Below are 21,216 nucleotides of genomic sequence, written 5' to 3' on the forward strand. Positions count from 1 at the left end.
GGGGACAGAGGCGAGAGAGAGGTCAGCTGAGCGGACGTTTCGTGTGGGGGTGTGGAAGGTGACTCTCGTTGAGGTAGGCAGGGCCTGTGTTGTGGAGTGATTTGTGTGCGAGGATGAGGATCTTGAAGGTGATCCTTTTGTCAATGGGGAGCCAGTGGAGGGATTTGAGGTGTGGAGAGATGTGTTCATGTCGGCGGAGGTCGAGGATGAGTCGTGCTGCTGAGTTCTAGATGCGTGTAGTTTGCGCTTGAGTTTTAGAGTGGTGCCGGCGTAGAGGGCGTTTCCGTAATCAAGCCTGCTGCTGATGTGTGCATGAGTGACAGTTTTTCTGGTCTCTGTGGGGATCCATTTGAATGTTTTTCAGTATACGGAGTGTGTTGAAGCATGAGGAGGTGAGAGCGTTGATTTGTTGGGTCATCGAGAGGGAGGAGTCTAGGATGATGCTGAGGTTGCGTGCGTGGTTGGCGGGGGTGGGTGCAGGGCCTAGCGTGGTGGGCCACCATGAGGGGTCCCAGGTGTTTTTGTGTGGGCCAAAGAGGATTATTTCGGTTTTGCTTGAGTTGAGTTTCAGGTGATTGGCTGTCATATATATATCACTTTTGTCAATATGTGTGTGGTTTCCCTGGGGGAAAAGGGTCCGACTTGTCTAGTGGCAGTTTTAGTGCCATAAAGAAGCGCAGAAGGTTTATATGCCTACTGCAAAGAGCAAATCTGTATTTTATGTAAATAGCTGAGTACATTAGCAAAGTCTATGGAGAGATGAAGGGCACTTTTGCTGGGTGGTAATGAGGGAATCCGAGGAGGAGGGAGTGGGAGCACCAATAATGATTGTTGGACTGGGCGCAGGAGGTGCTAAAGACTGTGACGAATGGTATGTGACAAGGTGTTTTTTGAGTGTCTTGAAAGTACGTGCTGATTGAGGGAAGAAGCGCAGGTAAGGTGGCCTCTACTGTTGCACGTATCTCACACACCATCGATTTTGTGACTGTCTACGTAGGCTAGTGTTTTAGAGCAACAGTTTAGCCAATAGCAGAGATGGCATCTTGATGGATGACTGCTGCCTACACTCGGGTTATAGAGGACCGCTCTGACATAGGATCAGAGACTGAGACATCAGATACTGAGACAGCATCTGAGGGATAGGACAATGGCGCAGACTCTGGGAGTGATTTTTCAGTCAGAGGAGTCCCATTCGATAACTCCTCTTCCAGTACATTATGAGGGAGGTGATGAGGACAGTCCTGCTGTCCCTTCGCAAGCTGTTTGTGCAACTGGGTAATAGTGGGTTAGGCCAACCCAGAGAGCAGGTGAATGCGGCGGCAAGCAGAGAGAGAGTGCTCTCTTGGGAGCTCCCCAATTTAGTTCAGCCCCAAATTCCACCACCCAAATCATATTGTGGAGACATCAAAATTATCCATGGCAAAACAAACTGGTTTTGTAAGGCAGGCACCTGTGTTTTTAGTCCTGGATTCGGCGGCCATATAGAGAAACACACTAAACCCAAACATTTCTGGAAACTAGACATTCGGGGGAGTCCACAGAGGTGTGACTTGTGTGGCTTCCCCAAAGTTTTCTTACCCAGAATACCCTGCAAAGCTGAAATGTTGAAAAAAAACTCAATTTTTCTCGCATTTCTGTCACACAAACTACAGGAATATGCTGGGATCCACAATATTCCTACCACCCAGTGACTCCTCACCTGTCCTGATAAAAACACTACCCCACTTGAGTGCCTACACCTAGTGTCTGTGTCAGGAATGGATCACCCCAGGGTCAACAGCTGCCTCACGTAAGGACCAACATTGACCGTTGTGTGATCTATTCCTGTCGCAGGCACCAGGCCTAACCACACAAGTGAGGTATAATTTTTATCGGGAGGCTTGGGGGAACGCTGGGTGGAAGGAAATTTGTGGCTCCTCTCAGATTCCAGAACTTTCTGTCACCGAAATGTGAGGAAAACTTGTTTTTTTAGCCACTTTTTGAGGTTTGCAAAGGATTCTGGGTAACAGAACCTGGTCCGAGCCCCGCAAGTCACCCCTCCTTGGATTCCCCTAGGTCTCTAGTTTTCAAAAATGTACAGGTTTGGTAGGTTTCCCTAGGTGCCGGCTGAGCTAGAGGCCAAAATCTACAGGTAGGCACTTTGCAAAAAACAGCTCTGTTTTCTGTGATGTGTCCACGTTGTGTTTTGGGGCATTTCCTGTCGCGGGCGCTAGGCCTACCCACACAAGTGAGGTATCATTTTTATCGGGAGACTTGGGGGGATGCTGGGTGGAAGGAAATTTGAGGCTCCTCTCCGATTCCAGAACTTTCTGTCACCGAAATGTGAGGAAAACTTGTTTTTTTAGCCACTTTTTGAGGTTTGCAAAGGATTCTGGGTAACAGAACCTGGTCAGAGCCCCGCGAGTCACCTCATCTTGGATTCCCCTAGGTCTCTAGTTTTCAAAAATGTACAGGTTTAGTAGGTTTCCCTAGGTGCCGGCTGAGCTAGAGGCCAAAATCTACAGGTAGGCACTTTGCAAAAAACAGCTCTGTTTTCTGTGATGTGTCCACGTTGTGTTTTGGGGCATTTCCTGTCGCGGGCGCTAGGCCTACCCACACAAGTGAGGTATCATTTTTATCGGGAGACTTGGGGGGACGCTGGGTGGAAGGAAATTTGAGGCTCCTCTCAGATTCCAGAACTTTCTGTCACCGAAATGTGAGGAAAACTTGTTTTTTTAGCCACTTTTTGAGGTTTGCAAAGGATTCTGGGTAACAGAACCTGGTCAGAGCCCCGCGAGTCACCCCATCTTGGATTCCCCTAGGTCTCTAGTTTTCAAAAATGTACAGGTTTGGTAGGTTTCCCTAGGTGCCGGCTGAGCTAGAGGCCAAAATCTACAGGTAGGCACTTTGCAAAAAACAGCTCTGTTTTCTGTGATGTGTCCACGTTGTGTTTTGGGGCATTTCCTGTCGCGGGCGCTAGGCCTACCCACACAAGTGAGGTATCATTTTTATCGGGAGACTTGGGGGGACGCTGGGTGGAAGGAAATTTGAGGCTCCTCTCAGATTCCAGAACTTTCTGTCACTGAAATGTGAGGAAAACTTGTTTTTTTAGCCACTTTTTGAGGTTTGCAAAGGATTCTGGGTAACAGAACCTGGTCAGAGCCCCGCGAGTCACCCCATCTTGGATTCCCCTAGGTCTCTAGTTTTCAAAAATGTACAGGTTTGGTAGGTTTCCCTAGGTGCCAGCTGAGCTAGAGGCCAAAATCTACAGGTAGGCACTTTGCAAAAAACAGCTCTGTTTTCTGTGATGTGTCCACGTTGTGTTTTGGGGCATTTCCTGTCGCGGGCGCTAGGCCTACCCACACAAGTGAGGTATCATTTTTATCGGGAGACTTGGGGGGACGCTGGGTGGAAGGAAATTTGAGGCTCCTCTCAGATTCCAGAACTTTCTGTCACCGAAATGTGAGGAAAACTTGTTTTTTTAGCCACTTTTTGCGGTTTGCAAAGGATTCTGGGTAGCAGAACCTGGTCAGAGCCCCGCGAGTCACCCCATCTTGGATTCCCCTAGGTCTCTAGTTTTCAAAAATGTACAGGTTTGGTAGGTTTCCCTATGTGCCGGCTGAGCTAGAGGCCATAATCTACAGGTAGGCACTTTGCAAAAAAACAGCTCTGTATTTTGTGAAAAAATGGGATGTGTCCACGTTGTGTTTTGGGGCATTTCCTGTCGCGGGCGCTAGGCCTACCCACACAAGTGAGGTATCATTTTTATCGGGAGACTTGGGGGAACATAGAATAGTAAAACAAGTGTTATTGCCCCTTATCTTTCTCTACATTTTTTCCTTCCAAATATAAGAGAGTGTGTAAAAAAGACGTCTATTTGAGAAATGCCCTGCAATTCACATGCTAGTATGGGCACCTCGGAATTCAAAGATGTGCAAATAACCACTGCTCCTCAAAACCTTATCTTGATCCCATTTTGGAAATGCAAAGGTTTTCTTGATACCTCTTTTTCACTCCTCATATTTCAGCAAATGAATTGCTGTATACCCAGTATAGAATGAAAACCAACTGCACGGTGCACCTCATTTATTGGCTCTGGGTACCTAGGGTTCTTGATGAACCTATAAGCCCTTTATATCCCCGCAACCAGAAGAGTCCAGCAGACAAAACGGTATATTGCTTTCAGAAATCTGACATCGCAGGAAAAAGTTACAGAGTAAAACATAAAGAAAAATGGCTGTTGTTTTCAGCTCAATTTCAATATTTTTTTATTTCAGCTGTTATTTTCTGTAGGAAAACCTTGTAGGATCTACACAAATGACCCCTTGCTGAATTCAGAATTTTGTCTAATTTTCAGAAATGTTTAGCTTTCCGGGATCCAGCATTGGTTTCACACCCATTCCTGTCACTAACTGGAAGGAGGTTGAAAGCACCAAAAATAGTAAAAATGGGGTATGTCCCAGTAAAATGCCAAATTTGTGTTGGAAAATTTGGTTTTCTGATTCAAGTCTGCCCGTTCCTGAAAGGTGGGAAGATAGTGATTTCAGCACCAGAAACCCTTTGTTGATGGCATTTTCAGGGAAAAAACCACAAGCCTTCTTCGGCGGCCCTTTTTTCCCATTTTTTTGGAAAAAACTAAATTTTCACTGTATTTTGGCTATTTTCTTGGTCTCCTCCAGGGGAAACCACCAACTCTGGGTACCATTAGAATCCCTAGGATGTTGGAAAAAAAGGTCGCAAATTTGGCGTGGTTAGCTTATGTGGACAAAAAGTTATGAAGCCCTAAGCGCGAACTACCCCAAATAGCCAAAAAAGGGCTCAGCACTGGGGGGGAAAAGGCCCAGCAGCTAAGGGGTTAATAAATCTGTTTAAATACCCTGTCCTGTTTACCCAATATGTCATATGAGGAGCATCAATTAAACAAGTGGCTTAGTAAGAGTGTCATGGGCTGAACTACAAGAAAGGAAACTGACCCCTCGGCCCGCTGACTAAATAGTAAAATGCACCGATAATAACGGTTCAGAGGGCCACTGGGTGCTGGTGCCACTGCACCTGCTGCACCATTGATAGCTACGCTCATGAGTGAAACATAATGTTGTTAGCTCGTGTTTATCTAATTCACAAAGCAACTACATATAACAGTTTAGAAATATAGTAATCGTATAATATCCGTGGAACCACAACAATATAGAGTATATCGGTTGATATTGCAGGAAGCATTACCCCTATGGCCGATCGCCTACAGGAAGTAATCTTGTAACTACAGGCCCAGAACCATATGTGATGGTAAAAGTGATGAGAGCACTAAACAAGAACTCTTCACATTAGCAGCCATAAAATGTAAGTGCAGCCCTCTCGCCAATCACTTGCAAATTTGTGTCACGCCCTGGGGGCATATTTTGTGGTAATATGTAGCGAATAATTGCTACAAGTGTTCCTCGGGCCTGCTTTGTTGGGAGCCGCAGTCGGTCTCGAGAGTCCATTCTGAAGTCTAACTAGTGGAACATTAGATGACAAGTGCCTTGAAAACTGAAATGTTATGGTCCCAGCGTGGGTTCCGGTAATTCTAATAGGGAGGGGTTATTTTTTCATCAGAGAAAAGAAACAGTTTCACGCTCCAGTCTGACCACAGCGCACTGTCACACACCAACGTGTGCAGGCAAATTAGCAATTCCATGGTTCCCCCACCCAACACCAATTATAGGGTAGCCGTGACTGAAAGAGCCCTCTGATATAAACACCGTCGCTTTAGGGATGCTGCTGTGTGACTTGGAAAATACAGGTCGTGGCAAAGCAATGACTTCCTTTAACCCTTTCTCTTCCTGCTGATGTGCCTTCTATGACAAATAACTTCTATTTCGCCACTGCACCTTTAGTGAGAGCCTATACGTGTTCTCCATCATGAGACACGCACACGAGACTACGCATTCGATGTGAATTTTGATTCCTTAAATAAGAGATAACTCGGAAACTGCTGGGCTACGGAGAGGAAGGAAATGCTGACGTTGAGAAAAGGAGATTTCATTTGATACATTGAAATCCACAGGCCCAGGTCGGTATACTGAGGGAACACTGGGGAACTTGTTTCCTGGAACTTAAAAGTAGAATCATTGGTGTACATTAAATTAAGAGGAACTACTTTAGATGAGCATATTTACAATTCAAAGGATATTATTTGGGGAGCTAATCTTCTCGTTCAGATTATTCATGGGTTGCCTGCTACTGGATGCGATAATTATTGCATCCAATAAAATCCAACAAGGAGGTCTTCCGAATGTTTTGGGCTTGTTAATTATTGTCAATTAAGACATTTTGTAAATAAGCACGGAATACGGCATGTTACCTTAATTAAGCCCCCCACTAGCAGTAAATTCCACACACAGTTATAAAAGGAGAACTGTACAGGTGTGGTATTACCGCAAAGCTCATAATTATGATATGCGCAGTAGTAAGAGTTACCGCACATACTGAAATCTAATGGGCCGCATATTTGAGAGCCTATGTATTTGTGTATCCTTGTAGCAGAAATGCATATATTATATATGGTTTGTGCAAGTGTATATATCTTGGGTCATTCATTACAACCTATAGGCGTGCGTATTGAAATCTATTTTAAAAAATCGTAGATTTTCCGGCATTATCCCAGCCCTCGATTCACGCTAACATGGATATTGAACATAGTGTAAGTTCCACAGGACTCTACACGAGTGAAAAGAACAAAAAAACTATTTTATTCAAGTGGATATTTTTTTCCTCCACAGGGAAAACATTTTTCTTAGTAGACATACCTCTTCATCTACACACATCCTGGAAGGGACCAACTTCTGCTTTTCACAGGAATGCATGTTCATGGTGGGAAATATCTGTAAACTGTCTATGAATACCTAGACGAACCTACTGGGTTCACCCACACTTTTGCGCACAGCCTTATAATAAAACCCTCTTTTCAGCCCCTGGCTGAATCTGCAAAACTGGTAGTTTCCAGAGGAGTAAATTGAATGTGCCGGCGGAAATCCAGGAATTTCAGCCATTTGTTGCTTATTATATCGCAATCACATCTATAGAACACTTATCTCATGGAAATTGCATTTATGTATGTGAAATACTTTGTGTTTTGGGCACATATGTTTCAATATTTAATTGGAAAAGGTTTTTGTATTTTTATGGGAAACAGCAACTATATATATATTTATAAAAAAAAATAAAAAAAAAGGTGTACACTGATATATGTGCCACACATATTTATCCACAGAAACATTACAAGCATTTAGTCAGAGAATGTATATATATAAACATACATGCTTGGAAACATAAAGGGCGATGTTCGTGTCTGTATGTTCTACTTCCACCTGTACCCAGCGGCGAACGGACAGAACATAGTCAGACACGTAACAGAGCACACTGACACACACAGTTACACGAAGACATGCGCAACACTTTTTAGCAGGTTTTATTTCGACACCTGCTGCAGCTCAGAGGGGCGTAATGTCGGTGAAAGAGGTGCGCCAGGCTCTGGGGGTGTATGGGGGCGGGCTCGGAGCTTGGGAAGCTGCTCTCGCAGGACGCTGGACCGGCAGAGTCACCTGCAGCGAGGAGAATCGCAGAACCGCCCTCTGCTCATTCAGGACCAGCGTGGCAGTGTCCCGCACAGCAGTGCACGAGGACAGCGGCAATTTCGTGCCCTGAGGTGAGGCTTCCAACAAAAGTGATGATAAGGACGCCGGTGGCCCGAGGGCTTGTCTGCAAAACCTACCAGATAGTGATACATAAACACCCAGAAGTGCAGCGTTACGACCGGGGCACGCGCCTGACCCTTTGAAGCAGGGCCTGCCCCAGACTGGGGCGCTGGAGAATTTCTATGGACTTCTCGGCTACTTGTTTAAAGCTCTTTAGTTTGGTTTGGCAGACAATGGCCTCTCTCGGGCTTGTGCATTTGATCCGAATTGCTGAAGAGTCGGAGAAGCACTTATTAACATCGGATTGTGTCAGCCCGCAGCACTGAAAGGAGCTCTCGAGTGGGAGAGTAGATTTATGGCCTCATTGTAAGGGGAGCCTCCATTGAGTCTCTGTTGTGTGTGTAGTGGGGGGCGGGGGCGGCGGTGGTGCAGAGGGCGGACAAAGGGGGGCTGCCTTCATTCTTAAACATGGGAGCTCTGGCTTTGTCAAGCCTCAATGGCTCAACATCTGCCCCCACAACAGAGGCACTTGAGACGGTTTAACATACGAATGAGAGAATAGAGATTCCCGAAGAACTTTAAACTTTTAGAGTACCCAAAATATAGAATAATGAGGCCTCTTAAACTCCAAACAACCTTATTTTTCCATTAAACTAGGCGCAGTGGACCGTTCCCACAAGGCCTGAGGTCATAAGCCCACCTGTACCCGGAAGGAGTCACGCACACTTCTCTCTTTACATTTACAATTAAACTGTTTAAAGTAAATGTTTAAATAGTGTCGCGGAGGCCTGTCCGACTGTTTGCGTGGTCAATTGTTGCTTGTGAGGCTTTAAAATTGCACACGTTGATGAAAGGTCCCATTCGTTTTCAAGACAATTTACACTATTTGGTTGTTTAGAGCGTTATGTAAAGTCCCAGAACAGTTATAAAAATATTTAGAAGGATTGGACAAAAAAAATCAGCACAGGAATTTGCTTCACGCTGTAAGGGTTGTTGAGACCCATTCACCATATCTGGTGTGTCACCATCGGTCAGAAGCTCAGTCAGTGTCAGAGCGTGTTCTTTTTGGCGAACTGTAATTAAATAAGGGCATTTCAATGTAAGTTTTGGACGATAAAACTTTAATATTTTATGGAACTTGAAATATTTTGTCTCTTTCTGGCCATTGAATGCAAGAATATTAACTTCTATAAAATGCCACAAACAGACCAAAGACACTGTTCCTCGTTGTCCCCAATCAGTTCCCTTTTTTTACAACCAAATATGTAAGCCACCTTTATTTCAAAGCATTGCCTTCTTAAAACTATGCTTTTTCTGAAATTGTATGCACGGATATTCCTATTTTCTGTTCCGAGTCACAGTTTTTGGGGACCTAAAATTGACGTAGGAGAACAAACAGTGCTACCTACTGGTACCGACGATATGTCCTGATTTACTGAATCAGAATCTGTGAGACGTATGGCGACAGATGGAACTTACTACCACTGAACATCCCACAAAAGAGGTGGATTGCAGGAATTCATTTGAGTAAGGTTAGGGGTAGGAACTGTGGTATTCAGATTACAGGGATTGGTAGTAATTGGGAGTAATGTAAGCACCTCAACAAATACTTAAAAATCATTCACAACAATTTTTTTTTCACACCCAATTTGAACACACATCTGTACTCATCTTCGCACCCAAAGCATGAAGCGATCTGACTACATCAGAGCATCCTCCGGTCTTCTTGAGTTCCTCAAGTGACTGAAGTCCTGGCTCTTCGAATTACTCTGTGGGGACCACTTGCCCACACACCTGCTCCTGCGCCTCGATAATGAAATGACATTACATGACATCTTCTGCCCTAAAAAGGGCATAAGTTAGTGTTCCAATTGTGAAATGCTCCCAAATAGCACCATATTTCCTGTGTTGATGGGCAGGATATTTCTGCACCTGGAAAAGCAAAATACCTTTCACCATTGGCTCTGCAAACGCAATTCTTGTTGGCCCATGCTAACTAGTATCTCTACCTGTGGAACGTTTAGGATTACACAACTGGTGAAATGTGCCCCCTAACGATAAGAAACAATAACAAGTGCAACTCAGCACTCAAATACTGCATTTCTTGTCTTAGTAGGCAGACTCATAGATTCAGATTGTCTTCTTGTGTAATTTATATGTGATGCAACCAACACTATCACTGCTATGAGCAGGCTAGGAAACAGAAACGGAAGCATGCTGTCGAAATGGGGAGCAGCAAGAGGGGAAAGTTGTTTAGGACAACTTCCATGTTCTTTTTTAGGATCCTGCTTGCTGGATGATAGCTCTGTTTAGAATTAGCTTCATTTACTGGAGGCAAAGAGGGCCATTCGTCAATGGATAGGGTATATTCTCCTAAGTTTTAAATGTTTTAGCAGAATGACTGGATAACCTGCAAGTGAAATAAAGATATTAAGCTTTCATAGGGCTGAACACAGTAGGATTCACGACTGAGCTCCTGAGTTGAAGATCGAAAAAGGACAATATTGATGGCAGGTGAAAACTCTTAAAAATCAGATGTAATCGAGGCTAGCATCTGTTGACAGAATCCAGTCCTCTGTAAACAGTTACCCATGAGACTATAATTCAGTGAGAGAGCCTCCGGAATCTCTGCCAAGATAATAATGTCATTTCATGCAGTTCCACTGGTAGATCAAACAGGATCAGATTAGTTTCCTGAATGAACACACAAAAGGTGATGGGAGAAATGCATCCAAATAGTCTAACCACTGGCAATCAGTCGTGGTAGCATTCCAACCCATTGTTTTTTTGCCGACTACGCCACATCAGTTTAGGTCCATTCATAAACAAATTAGCCTTAGTCCTTCTATAATAAGAACAATCCTGCCTGAACTACTGCTAAGCAAGGTCCTCTCTGAACCAGAATACAAGAAATCAAAGACTCAAGACTAATTTTGGCTTAGTTTAGTCAGGTACAGGTTGGTACCAGTGGCACACTGTGCATGAGACCCACATCCGACATTCCTTTGGCGATTTAAGGATGAACTGGGATTTCCCCTGAGTACTTATCAGTGGCTAAGATTAAGTCAAGCAATGCACTCATCACTTTTTTGTTTACAGTGTGATACTCTAAATGCAATGGGTATGCACAGATGTAGGTCCTGCGCTCACCATGCCATTGGAAACAACCTACACACGACAAAGAGGCGCAAATAGGGCAAAACTGTCTTGGGTTGCTTGTGTTCTAGTTCGGACAGGACCAGGCTTGATAGTTTTGGCTCGGCTGTTGCTATTGGAGCAGGACTAAGGATCTGCATATGGCTGGTTATAAACTGAGGTGACAAAGACAGCAAAATAATGATGGACTGGGATGTGGCCCATGTAATTAACAGTGGCTGAGATTAATTCAAGCATTACTTCCTTCAATGTTTTGTTTTCTGCAGTGTGATGCCCTAAATGCCATGTAAATGCCCAGACCTGACCCCCCTACTCACTGTGCCACTGCAACCAAGCTGCACCTGATGGAAGAAGCTCATATGTGAAGAAACCCTTCTTGGGTTGCTTGTGTTCTGTTCAGAAAAGACCTGGTGTTTGAGTGTTTTCACTAATTAGAAAAATGGGGCCTAGTTTAGATAACTGTAAGTTATCATGACTAGGCCACAGCCAGCATGAAGTGACATCTATTCATATTTGCTGAAAGAAATGTGCACTCTTTGCGAACAAGCTTTTCCACATGTACATGTTTTCTTTTCAGAAAGTCAGCGAAAAAGAAGTCTAATCCATGGAGTCTGTATGAATAAATACTACTGATTTGTGTTTCTATTCAGGACATCATGTCCTGGATGTTCCTGTCTTTGTATCTTTCAAGGTCATATGCTGGGGCCTTTCCTAGGCTTCTAGGGACCATTCTTTAGTTGAACTATCTATTGTATTTCCGTATTACATAAACATCACGTCATGCCCTTCATTTGCTATGCATAGCCCACTTATTATGTATTAGACTATGCATTATCTTACTAGAATGATACATTGGTAGTTCAACCCTATTATGTCACTTCTCACTACTGAATTGTGAGACCTTTCTCTCAAAAACTGTATAAAAGATGATATTTTAGGGATATATGCCAAACTTTTTTCGCGTTTCTAACTGTGCAGACACTATTCTAGTCTGCCATTTGTTTTATACTTAATGTTTCCTTTGGAGACATACTCTGTAGGTCATTTCACTGAACTATATTTAGTTCTCTCTGCTTGCTTTCTATTTAAGGTTGATAACTTCACTTATGTGATTTTGATTTACTTTTGAGATATTGTTTGCTATTAATTAACTAATCACTTTTTGACTTTTGCAATGATCTTTATTTTCAAGACACCTATAAGGTTTAACTTGGAACTCCATCTCATATAAGTTTATTTGACTGGCTTGGACTCAGTCTTGTGAAGATTCAGATAATCCTGATCCACTGCATCAACCCTCTTAATTATGGAGCGAGCACTTAACACAGTAGACTAGGGCTACATGTTTATAGTGCTCTCCCACTTTGGGCTAATGGAACGGTTAGTGCGTCTCATTCGCTTACTTTACACAGTTCAGACGGTCGGCATTTCTGTTAGTCACCTCATCTCTGCCCCAATCCGAATAAGATGGGGCACAAGACAGGGGTACCTCCTATGGCCACTTCTCTTTGCACTAGCAATGGAGCCTTCAGCCTAGTGCTTGAGACGTGAAGGCGAGACTTGGGGCACCTGCCTGGGCGATGAAGTGCACACAGTTTCTCTAAACGCTGAGGAGATAGTCATATATATACGTGACATCCCACAAGGTCTAGGCAGTATAGCAACGACCTTGTCTGATTTTAACGCAGTCTCTGGATTTAGCGTGAGTTGGGCGAAGACATGTCTGTTTCACATCTATCCAGGCTGCCCAAGGCACCCCCTCCTGGTAGGCTCCCAGGTGGTGAAGAGGGAACAACACAAATTCCACTACCTCGGTATTAGTATATACAGTGACCCTCGTGACTTGATCAATGGCAACCTCACTAGAGCAGTAGCCTAATTGAGGCCACAGTTGGCACGCTGGAGCATCCTCCCACTCATGGTACAAGTGGCGCTATCCAAAATGGTGATGCTCCCTCGACTTCTGTATTATTTCCAAAACTTACTGATACATGTACCAAGTTCCACCTTCCACTCACTGCACAGCATGCTGGGAACTTTTACATTGAATAAGGGATGACGGCGTGTTGCCTTTTGCAAACTCCAATTACCATTCAACAGGGGTGGACTAGGTGCTCCTAACTTCGAGCACTATTATCTAGCAGCTCAGCAGCAATGGCGATCCGGATGACTAGCGGGTCGACATTTGGTGAAATTAGGCCTAACCGCGCCTTTCCCTTGGTACATGAAATTTTACTTTCCACAGGCAAGCTACCTCCACAACCCAATCACCTTCTGCATACCACAACTACAATAGAGTGTTTGAGTTGCCCCAACACTGAACCCATACTCACCTGAGATCTGACTCAGCTCGATATGCCCCTCTAGAGAGTTCCTTGAGACTTAGGGGATGGAACTCTGGGAGACATAGGGTGTGGACACATTGGGCACACTATTTCAAGATACTGTTCTAATACGTTTGAACAACTTAGAACCAATCATAATTTACCACTGGGTCATTTCTTAGCATACTGTGCTCTTCTAGCTCAACTACAGAGGAACTGGCAGACTGTAGACACAGAACCTGATACACATTCTCTAGCACTTCATGTAATGGGTAGTGGTAAACACTTGGTTACATGGTTTACACGCGTTCTGCCAAAAACACCACATGATACCCTGCAACCCACTAGGCAGCTCTGAGGGGGTGATGCCGGCCTGCCTTAACACAGAAGGAATGGGACCGAAAGTCTAACGAAATGTTAAATTCTAATATAAACAGCATAATATATTGCACAGGGCACACCTCACACCTGCACAGAACGTATGGCAGCCCGTCCAACTGCCCACGATGCAACGCCCGGCCTGTTATTATGGCACACATGTTTTGGGCATGTCCAGCAGCACAAACATTATGGACAGCAGACATGGACATGGTGACAACTATCACAGAAAAGGAGAATTTGTTCCACATAGAAATTGGTCTTCTGGGATTATTTGAACACACTAAGTCGAGGCCTGCCACTAATAGATTCTTAGATTGAGCCTTACTTATAGTTAGGAGAACCATTGCTATGAAATTGAAGGATATCCACCTCCCAGACATAATGCACTAGACTACAGCTACAGTGAAATGGGGCAAGGCCAAGTCAGTGACACTTGGAGGGAGGAGGTCAGAGGGTTGTGCAAGATCCCTATAGTGCTGGAATGGGACACACTCCTGCACGAACTGCAAGTCCTCTCAGAGGGAGATTAGGCTCTTGTTTTCTTCCCACGCAGGAGTGCCCTTTTTCTCCTCATCCTCACTCCCTCAGTGGTAGCCCAGTTGCATTTAGGAGTATTTGACGGCTGCTCAGAGCATCCCCTTACTCAATAGTTGTCTCTCCCTATCAGGGATGCGTGACTCCACCCACCCACCTACTTGTCCCTGCTACTATACATCTACCCCTTCCCAGCTGGTGCCAAATATACTGCAGCTACAACCTATAAAGTTATTATATACTTTTGTACGATCTGACCTGCTAGTTTGGATGTTTTTGAACATTGGTAGTTGATTGTAATGTTACAAACCAATATCTCCTGCTTTGCCACGCTGTGAAATAGTGTCATGAAACCCCTTGGAATTCTATGCATAGATAGAGGAAATTTTGCATGTAATTCTAGGATGTCCAGCCTTTGCACTACATAAACTGCTGAAAAACAATAAAAATTGGTTAAAAACCCCTCTTAATTATTTTAGTTAGAGTATCAACACTTGCTTTGCAGTTTGGGCTGCACCACTCCTTTTGGAACAAGATCAAGAGCAATTTGCATTTGGCTGGGTCTAATCTGAGGTGGCGTAGTGGGCAAAATAATCTCGGACAGGAATGTGGCCTGAGTAATTATCAATGGCTGAGATTAGGTCAAGCATTAAACACATACATTTTTTGTTTGCTCTAGTGCAAATAGTATAAAGCACTGGCAATCTCTCTGTGAAGCATTCCAACCCATTGTTTTTACCCACTGTGCTACCTTAGACAGAGGTCTGCCTTATACTAGCAATACTGACCCTGCTGCTCATGGGAAAAATTTATCCCAAATTGCCAGGAAAGTTTCCCACACTTAAAAAAACACCAGTAAATGCAAACTTTTTTTGGCCTCGTCAGTGAGGTATAGCTTGGAACCTGCAGCACAGTGAGCAGGGACCCGTTTGCAATGGAGTTCCCCCTACTCTAAACTCTTAATCAGCCCCTCTATGTTTATAAACATATGGATTATGTTTAAATGTTTGCCAGTTATTGTCTAAAACATTAACTTCTTTTCATTCACAAACATATTTACACATGCATTGTCCGGTTTAGGCAAGCATACACACATTGTAAACGTGTTTAAATTCACACATATATTCAGCAAAATCTGCATCAGCTTTAGCTGTAAAATAGACCTCTTTCTTTTTAAGTGAGGAGTGTTGATGGCTTCTAAGTGTACTTGCTGTGGCGCCACTTTCTGTGATGTCATTCTGTGTAACATTATTGCAAACTGCTTATGCTACTTATTTCCCCCATTATTTTTTAAAACTTGTGACCTGCCTGGTGGAGTCTTTTTCCATGACCTAATGGTACTAGGGTATACCCTTTCATTTCTGTTGGAGACCTTGCTTTGAATGATGTGAGAATTTGGGTTACGATTGAAGAGGGAGCAAAACCCTACTCAACAGCAACCACAATCCTTGTCAGGGTGAGGCACAACAGATTCCCCAAATTAACATGTGCTCAACCCTCTGGGAGCTTGGCACTACAGTTAGGCTTAAATATCCCACACCAATTTTGAAAAACAGAGCAAAATTTAATAAATAAAACACAGTACAAATGACAACAGGACAATCAGTAGAACTGGTGATATGCAGTTTAAATTCTTTTAGTGAAAATAGCACTAAAAATCACAAGGCACCAACTCTGGACATCTGGTCGCGCTAGACCAGGACAAAGTCACAATTTCAGGCAACCGAGATGGAGTGCCAGTCAGCTACAGGGTTCCAGTTAAGTTCGCTGAACAACAGTACCTTAAGTCCTATTTGCAGAGCATTGTGAGGTCACGTGGGGAGGATGTGTCACACAGCCCAGGTCATGAATTGGTTCTGAGGAACTGCGGAGCTGCGATGCAAGGTCCTGTGTCTTCATCAGTGTTAGACCTGGCATCCTTGACTTGGTCTCCCCTGTCTTTTTTTCCTCTGCTTTCCATGTTTTGACTGGGTGCTGGACTCTGTTTTTACGTTTTTTGGTACTCTGGGCACTTTATCACTGCTGACCAGTGCTAAAGTGCAAGTGCTCCCTGTGTAAATTGTATGTGTACTTAGCTTTTCCATGATTGACATATTCGATTTACTAGTAGGTCTCTAGTAAAGTGCATTAGAGGTGCCTAGGGCCTGTAAATCAAATGCTACTAGTGGACCTGCAGCACTGATTGTGCCACCCACATGAAGAGCCCTGTAAACATGGCCCAAACCAGCCACTGAAGTGTCTGTGTGCGTAGTTTTAACCTGGTAATTCGACCTGGCAAGTGTACTCACTTACCAGGACCAAACCTTCCATTTTTATACATGTAAGGCACCCATAAGGTAGGCCCTGTGTAGCCCATGGGCAGCGTGCAGTGTATGTTAAAGGTGGGACATGCACTGATGTGTTTTACATGTCCTAACTGTGAAATCCTGCCAAATTTGTTTTTCACTGTTGCAAGGCCCATCTCTCTCATAGGTTAACATAGTGTAGGAAGTTGACTTTGTATATACTATCTCAAGGTGAGACATAGTGTGCACAGAGTCCAAGGGGTCCCCTTAGAGGTTGATAGTGGCAAAATTAGATAATTCTAATGCTCTATTTTGTGGTAGTGTGGTCGAGCAGTAGGCTTATCAGAGGCAAGTGTTAAATGTTTGTTGTACACACACAGGCAATAAATGAGGAACACACACTCATATACTTAACTCCAGGCCAATAGTTTTTATATAGAAAAATATATGTTCTTAATTTATTTTATAACCACAAGGTTCAGGATTTTAAGTAAATACATAAATGCAAGGTACTCCACATAGGTAAGTAGGGAACTTAAAGCAGTAGTACACTCAGTATAGGTTAAAATGGCAATAAGCTATTTTAAAAGTTGTCACTGTGCAAAAATCAACAGTTCCTGGGGGAGGTAATTATGGTTAAATTTCTGAGGTAAGTAAAGCCCTTACAAGTTCAGTCTCCTGGGCATAGGCAGCCCACCGTTGGGGGTTCAAGGGAACCCCAAAGTCACCACACCAGCAATACAGGGCCGGTCAGGTGCAGAGGTCAAGGAAGGGCCCAAAACACATAGGCTCCTATGGAGAACAAGGGTGGTCCGGTTCCAGTCTGCTGGCATGTAAGTAACCGCGTCCTCAGGGAGCAGACCAGGGGGGTTTTGTAGAGCACTGGGGGGGACACAAACAGGCACACAAAACACACCCTCAGCGGCACAGGGGCGGCCGGGTGCAGTGTGCAAAGTTGGCATTGGGTTTGCTATTGAAAGCAATGGAGGGACCCGGGGATCACTTAGGCGATGCAGGCAGGGCACAGAGGGGCTTCTCGGGCCATCCACCAACTGGGCTAGGCAGAGGGCCGCATGATGGTCACTCCTGCACTGGAGTTTGGTTCCTCTCAGTCCTGGGGGCTGCGGGTTCAATGCTGGGTCCAGGCGCCGGGTTCCTTGTTACCAGGCAGTCGTGGTCAGGGGGAGCCTCTGGATCCTCTCTGCAGGCGTCGCTGTGGGGATGCGGGGGGGGGGGGTCGTCTCAGGTTACTCACGAGGTCGCAGTTGCCTGGGAGTCCTCTCTGCAGTGTTGGTTCTCTGGAGCTCGAGACGGGGGCATCGGGTGCAGAGTGTGACGTCTCACGCTTCCGGCAAGAAGAGTGATTTCTTTAAAGTTGCAAAAATGTTGCTGTTGGTGAACAGTGCCGCTGTTCTTGGGAGTTTCTTGGTCGTTCAGTTCACGGCAGTCCTCTGAGTCTTCAGAGGTTGCTGGTCCCTGTCAGATGCGTCGCTGTGTAGGTTCTTTGAGTCTGGAGACAGGCTGGTAGGGCTGGGGCCAAGTCATCGTCTCTGCAGGGCTTTCAGGTCGGCACTCCTTCTTCTTTGTGTAGGTTGCAGGAATCTCACTGCCAGGTGTTATAGATCCTACAGGGAGAGGTGAGAAGCACCTCCACCCAGTACAGGCTTTGTTCCTGGCCACAGAGTGACAAAAGCACTCTCCCCATGTGGCCATAAACTCGTCTGGTTGTGGCAGGCTGGCAGAAACTGGTCAGCCTAGGACTAGGAGTCAGACTGGTATTCAGGGGCATCTCTAAGATGCCCTCTGGGTGCATTTTACAATAAATCCCACACTGGCATCAGTGTGCATTTATTGTGCTGAGAAGTTTGATACCAAACTTCCCAGATTTCAGTGTAGCCATTATGGAACTGTGGAGTTCGTGTTTGACAGACTCCCAGACCATATACTCTTTATGGCTACCCTGCACTTACAATGTCTAAGGTTTTGCTTAGACACTGTAGGGGCATAGTGCTCATGCACATATGCCCTCACCTGTGGTATAGTGCACCCTGCCTTAGGGCTGTAAGGTCTGCTAGAGGGGTGACTTACCTATGCCACAGGCAGTATGAGGTGGGCATGGCACTCTGAGGGGAGTGCCATGTTGACTTAGTCATTTTCTCCACACCAGCACACAGAAGCTGTGAGGCAGTGTGTATGTGTTGAGTGAGGGGTCCCCAGGGTGGCATAAGACATGCTGCAGCTTTAGAGACCTTCCCTGACATCAGGGCCCTTGGTACCAGGGGTACCATTTGCAAGGGACTTATCTGTGTGCCAGGGTTGTGCCAATTGTAGGAACAAAGGTACAGTTTAGGGAAAGAACACTGGCGCTGGGGCCTGGTTAGCAGGGTCCCATCACACTTTCAATCATAACTGGCGTCAAAAAAAGGCAAAAAGTCAGGGAATAACCATGCCAAGGAGGCATTTCCTTATTTCCTTACACATAGGGACTGTCATTAAATATCCTTAAAGTGTATTTTCCCTCTGAGAACAGATAGATATGTGGAGTTTAGGGTCTCTGAACTCCCAATTTAAAAATACACCTTTTGGTGAAATAGGTTTTTAGATTGATAGTTTGGAAATGCCGCTTTTAGAAAGTGGGCATTTTCTTGCTTAAACCATTCTGTGACTCTGCCTGCTTGTGTATTCCCTGTCTGGGTCAGACTGACTGTTGGGCTGTTTGTGAATCCCCTCTAGACAGTGACACAAACGGAGCTGGAGTGTAACCTGCATATCCTGATCAGCCATATGGGCTAGAGTGGAGGGAGGAGTGGTCACTTACACCTGAATGGGCTGTGCCTGCCCTTACACAGTGCAGTCTCCAACCCCCTGGTGTGTGTCTGGGCCCAGGCCTCGGCAAGACAGGATCTTGTGAACAACAGAGACTCTCCTTTGAAGTTTGCCTGCTTCAAAGGCATGAAGGGGTATAAGTAGTGGACCCAAAATCCCAGATTTTCAGATTACTTCAAGAGGAACCTCTGCCAAGGAGAAGAGCTGAAGAGCTGGAGGAGGAGTATTTCCCTTTGTATGTGACTGTGCTTTGCTGGGTTGCTGCTTCTGCCTGAAAGAGGACAAAGACTGGACTTTGTGGTATATTCCTGCTTGTGAAGAATCTCCAAGGGCTTGGACTGAGCTTGGCCCCTGTTTTGAAGTCTCAGTGCCATCAAACACTTCCTCTGCCAGCACCAGAACTCTCTGCTGAGACTCCTGCCCTGCACAGTGGTGCCCCATCCAGTCCCTGGGCCTTTAAGAGGTGAAGTTGCCAGAATAAGGACTGAAATCCATGCACAGTACACCGTGCGGGGAAAAGTTTGACGCACCATCTGCAACGCAGCTGAAAAACGCCACACCACCCGCTTCAGGGCCAAAATTGTCGCTCCACCTGCATGTCGGCTAGGAGATCGATGCATCACTGCTGGAGAAATGACGCAACACCCACTTGTGGCTGCTGATAATGATGCAAACCCAATGTAGTGCGGTTTTCCAACACCGTTTGGCCGGATTTCTCACGCATCATCATTGAGTGTCAAAAATTGACGCAAGCCTGCGTGGATCCAAGGTGCCTGTCCAGAAATCAACGCATCGTTCTCTTGCAGGAGAGAGAAACAACGCATTGCCTACTTGACCAAAGAAGAAACAACACACGGCCTCACTTGCGAGTAAGGAATTGAAGCATCAGTGACTTTTTTGATGCGCGCTCGCCCGTGCGGCTTTATTTTTGACGGAAACCAGCTATTTTGTGTAACAACAACATTTCTATTGTCTTCTATGTAGTAAGACTCTTAGGGGCATATTTATGGAAAGTGGCACTGCACCTGCTGCAGCACCTCTTTCCTTGAACCCCTTAGGGTCCCCCAAACGCCACCATGTGTGCACCGTATCTAGGGTACGGCGCACCATGGCACAGGATAGGGGGCAATAGCGTCATTTTTATTGACACTATTGATGTACTCTTCAGGAGTAGTGCCAAAATATTGGTGCTACTCCTGCAGAGTACATAGGGGCCCATTATAAATAATGGAAGCCCCCCTTTTAATGCCTTCTCTGAGCAGGCGTTAAAAGTGTAGTAAAAAATGACGCAAGGAAATCTCCTAGATTTCCTTGCGCCATTTTTTCGGCCCCATTCTGGGGGGATGCCCCCTTTGCATACATTATGCCTAGTGCTGGCATAATGCAGCGCAAAGGGTTACAAAGTGGAACAATGCATGCATTGCGCCACTTTGTAAATATGGTGCAAGGATTTTGGCCTCATTGGGCCACATTAGTGTAAAAAAAGGACGCTAATACTGGCACAAGGTGGCTCTAGGTGCTTATAAATATGCCCCTTATTCTTTTGAAAATTCATATCCTGACTTGTGTATGTTGGATTTTTGACGCCCTGGTCTTGTTTGATTTAGATAAATATTTGCTATTTTTCTAAACTGGTGTGGTGTCCATTTTGTAGTGGTTTCATTGTATTACTGTGTGTGTTGGTACAAATAATTCACACATTGCCTTTGAGATAAGCCTGACTGCTTGTGCCAAGCTACCAAGGGGGTGAGCAGGGGTTATGTTAAATATGTATCTCCATTGCCCTGACTAGAGTGAGGGTCCCTGCTCGGACAGAGTACAAACTGACTCCCAACCAGAGACCCCATTTCTAACAGTCAAAGATCCCGTCGATGAGCACTTCTGATGCAAAGCCCAGAGTCAAGGATGCATCATGCAGTCGAGGTAATGCATTGGTTCCGAAGAGCTGTGAGGCTGTGGTGCGAGATTCTGTGTTGTTGTTGAAGCTGCTGTTGATGATGGATTTGCAATGCGAGGGCCTGCATCAGTAAATTTCTGCAAACCAGCGGTTCCAAA

The 21,216-nt window shown here is 45.0% G+C and overlaps 1 long non-coding RNA gene across 1 annotated transcript in view; it reads left to right on the top strand.

The window, feature by feature from the left end:
- Nucleotides 1-7,571: 7,571 nt before the first annotated feature.
- LOC138302075 (uncharacterized) overlaps nucleotides 7,572-21,216 on the top strand; it is an 81,278-nt gene continuing 67,633 nt past the window's right edge. The window contains exon 1 of the long non-coding RNA XR_011205259.1: nucleotides 7,572-7,666. This is a non-coding gene — a long non-coding RNA (uncharacterized lncRNA). The remainder of the gene's footprint in view (nucleotides 7,667-21,216) is intronic.

The sequence above is a fragment of the Pleurodeles waltl genome, chromosome 6 (genome assembly GCF_031143425.1).
Source record: "Pleurodeles waltl isolate 20211129_DDA chromosome 6, aPleWal1.hap1.20221129, whole genome shotgun sequence".
In the NCBI taxonomy this organism is placed as follows: Eukaryota; Metazoa; Chordata; class Amphibia; order Caudata; family Salamandridae; genus Pleurodeles; species Pleurodeles waltl.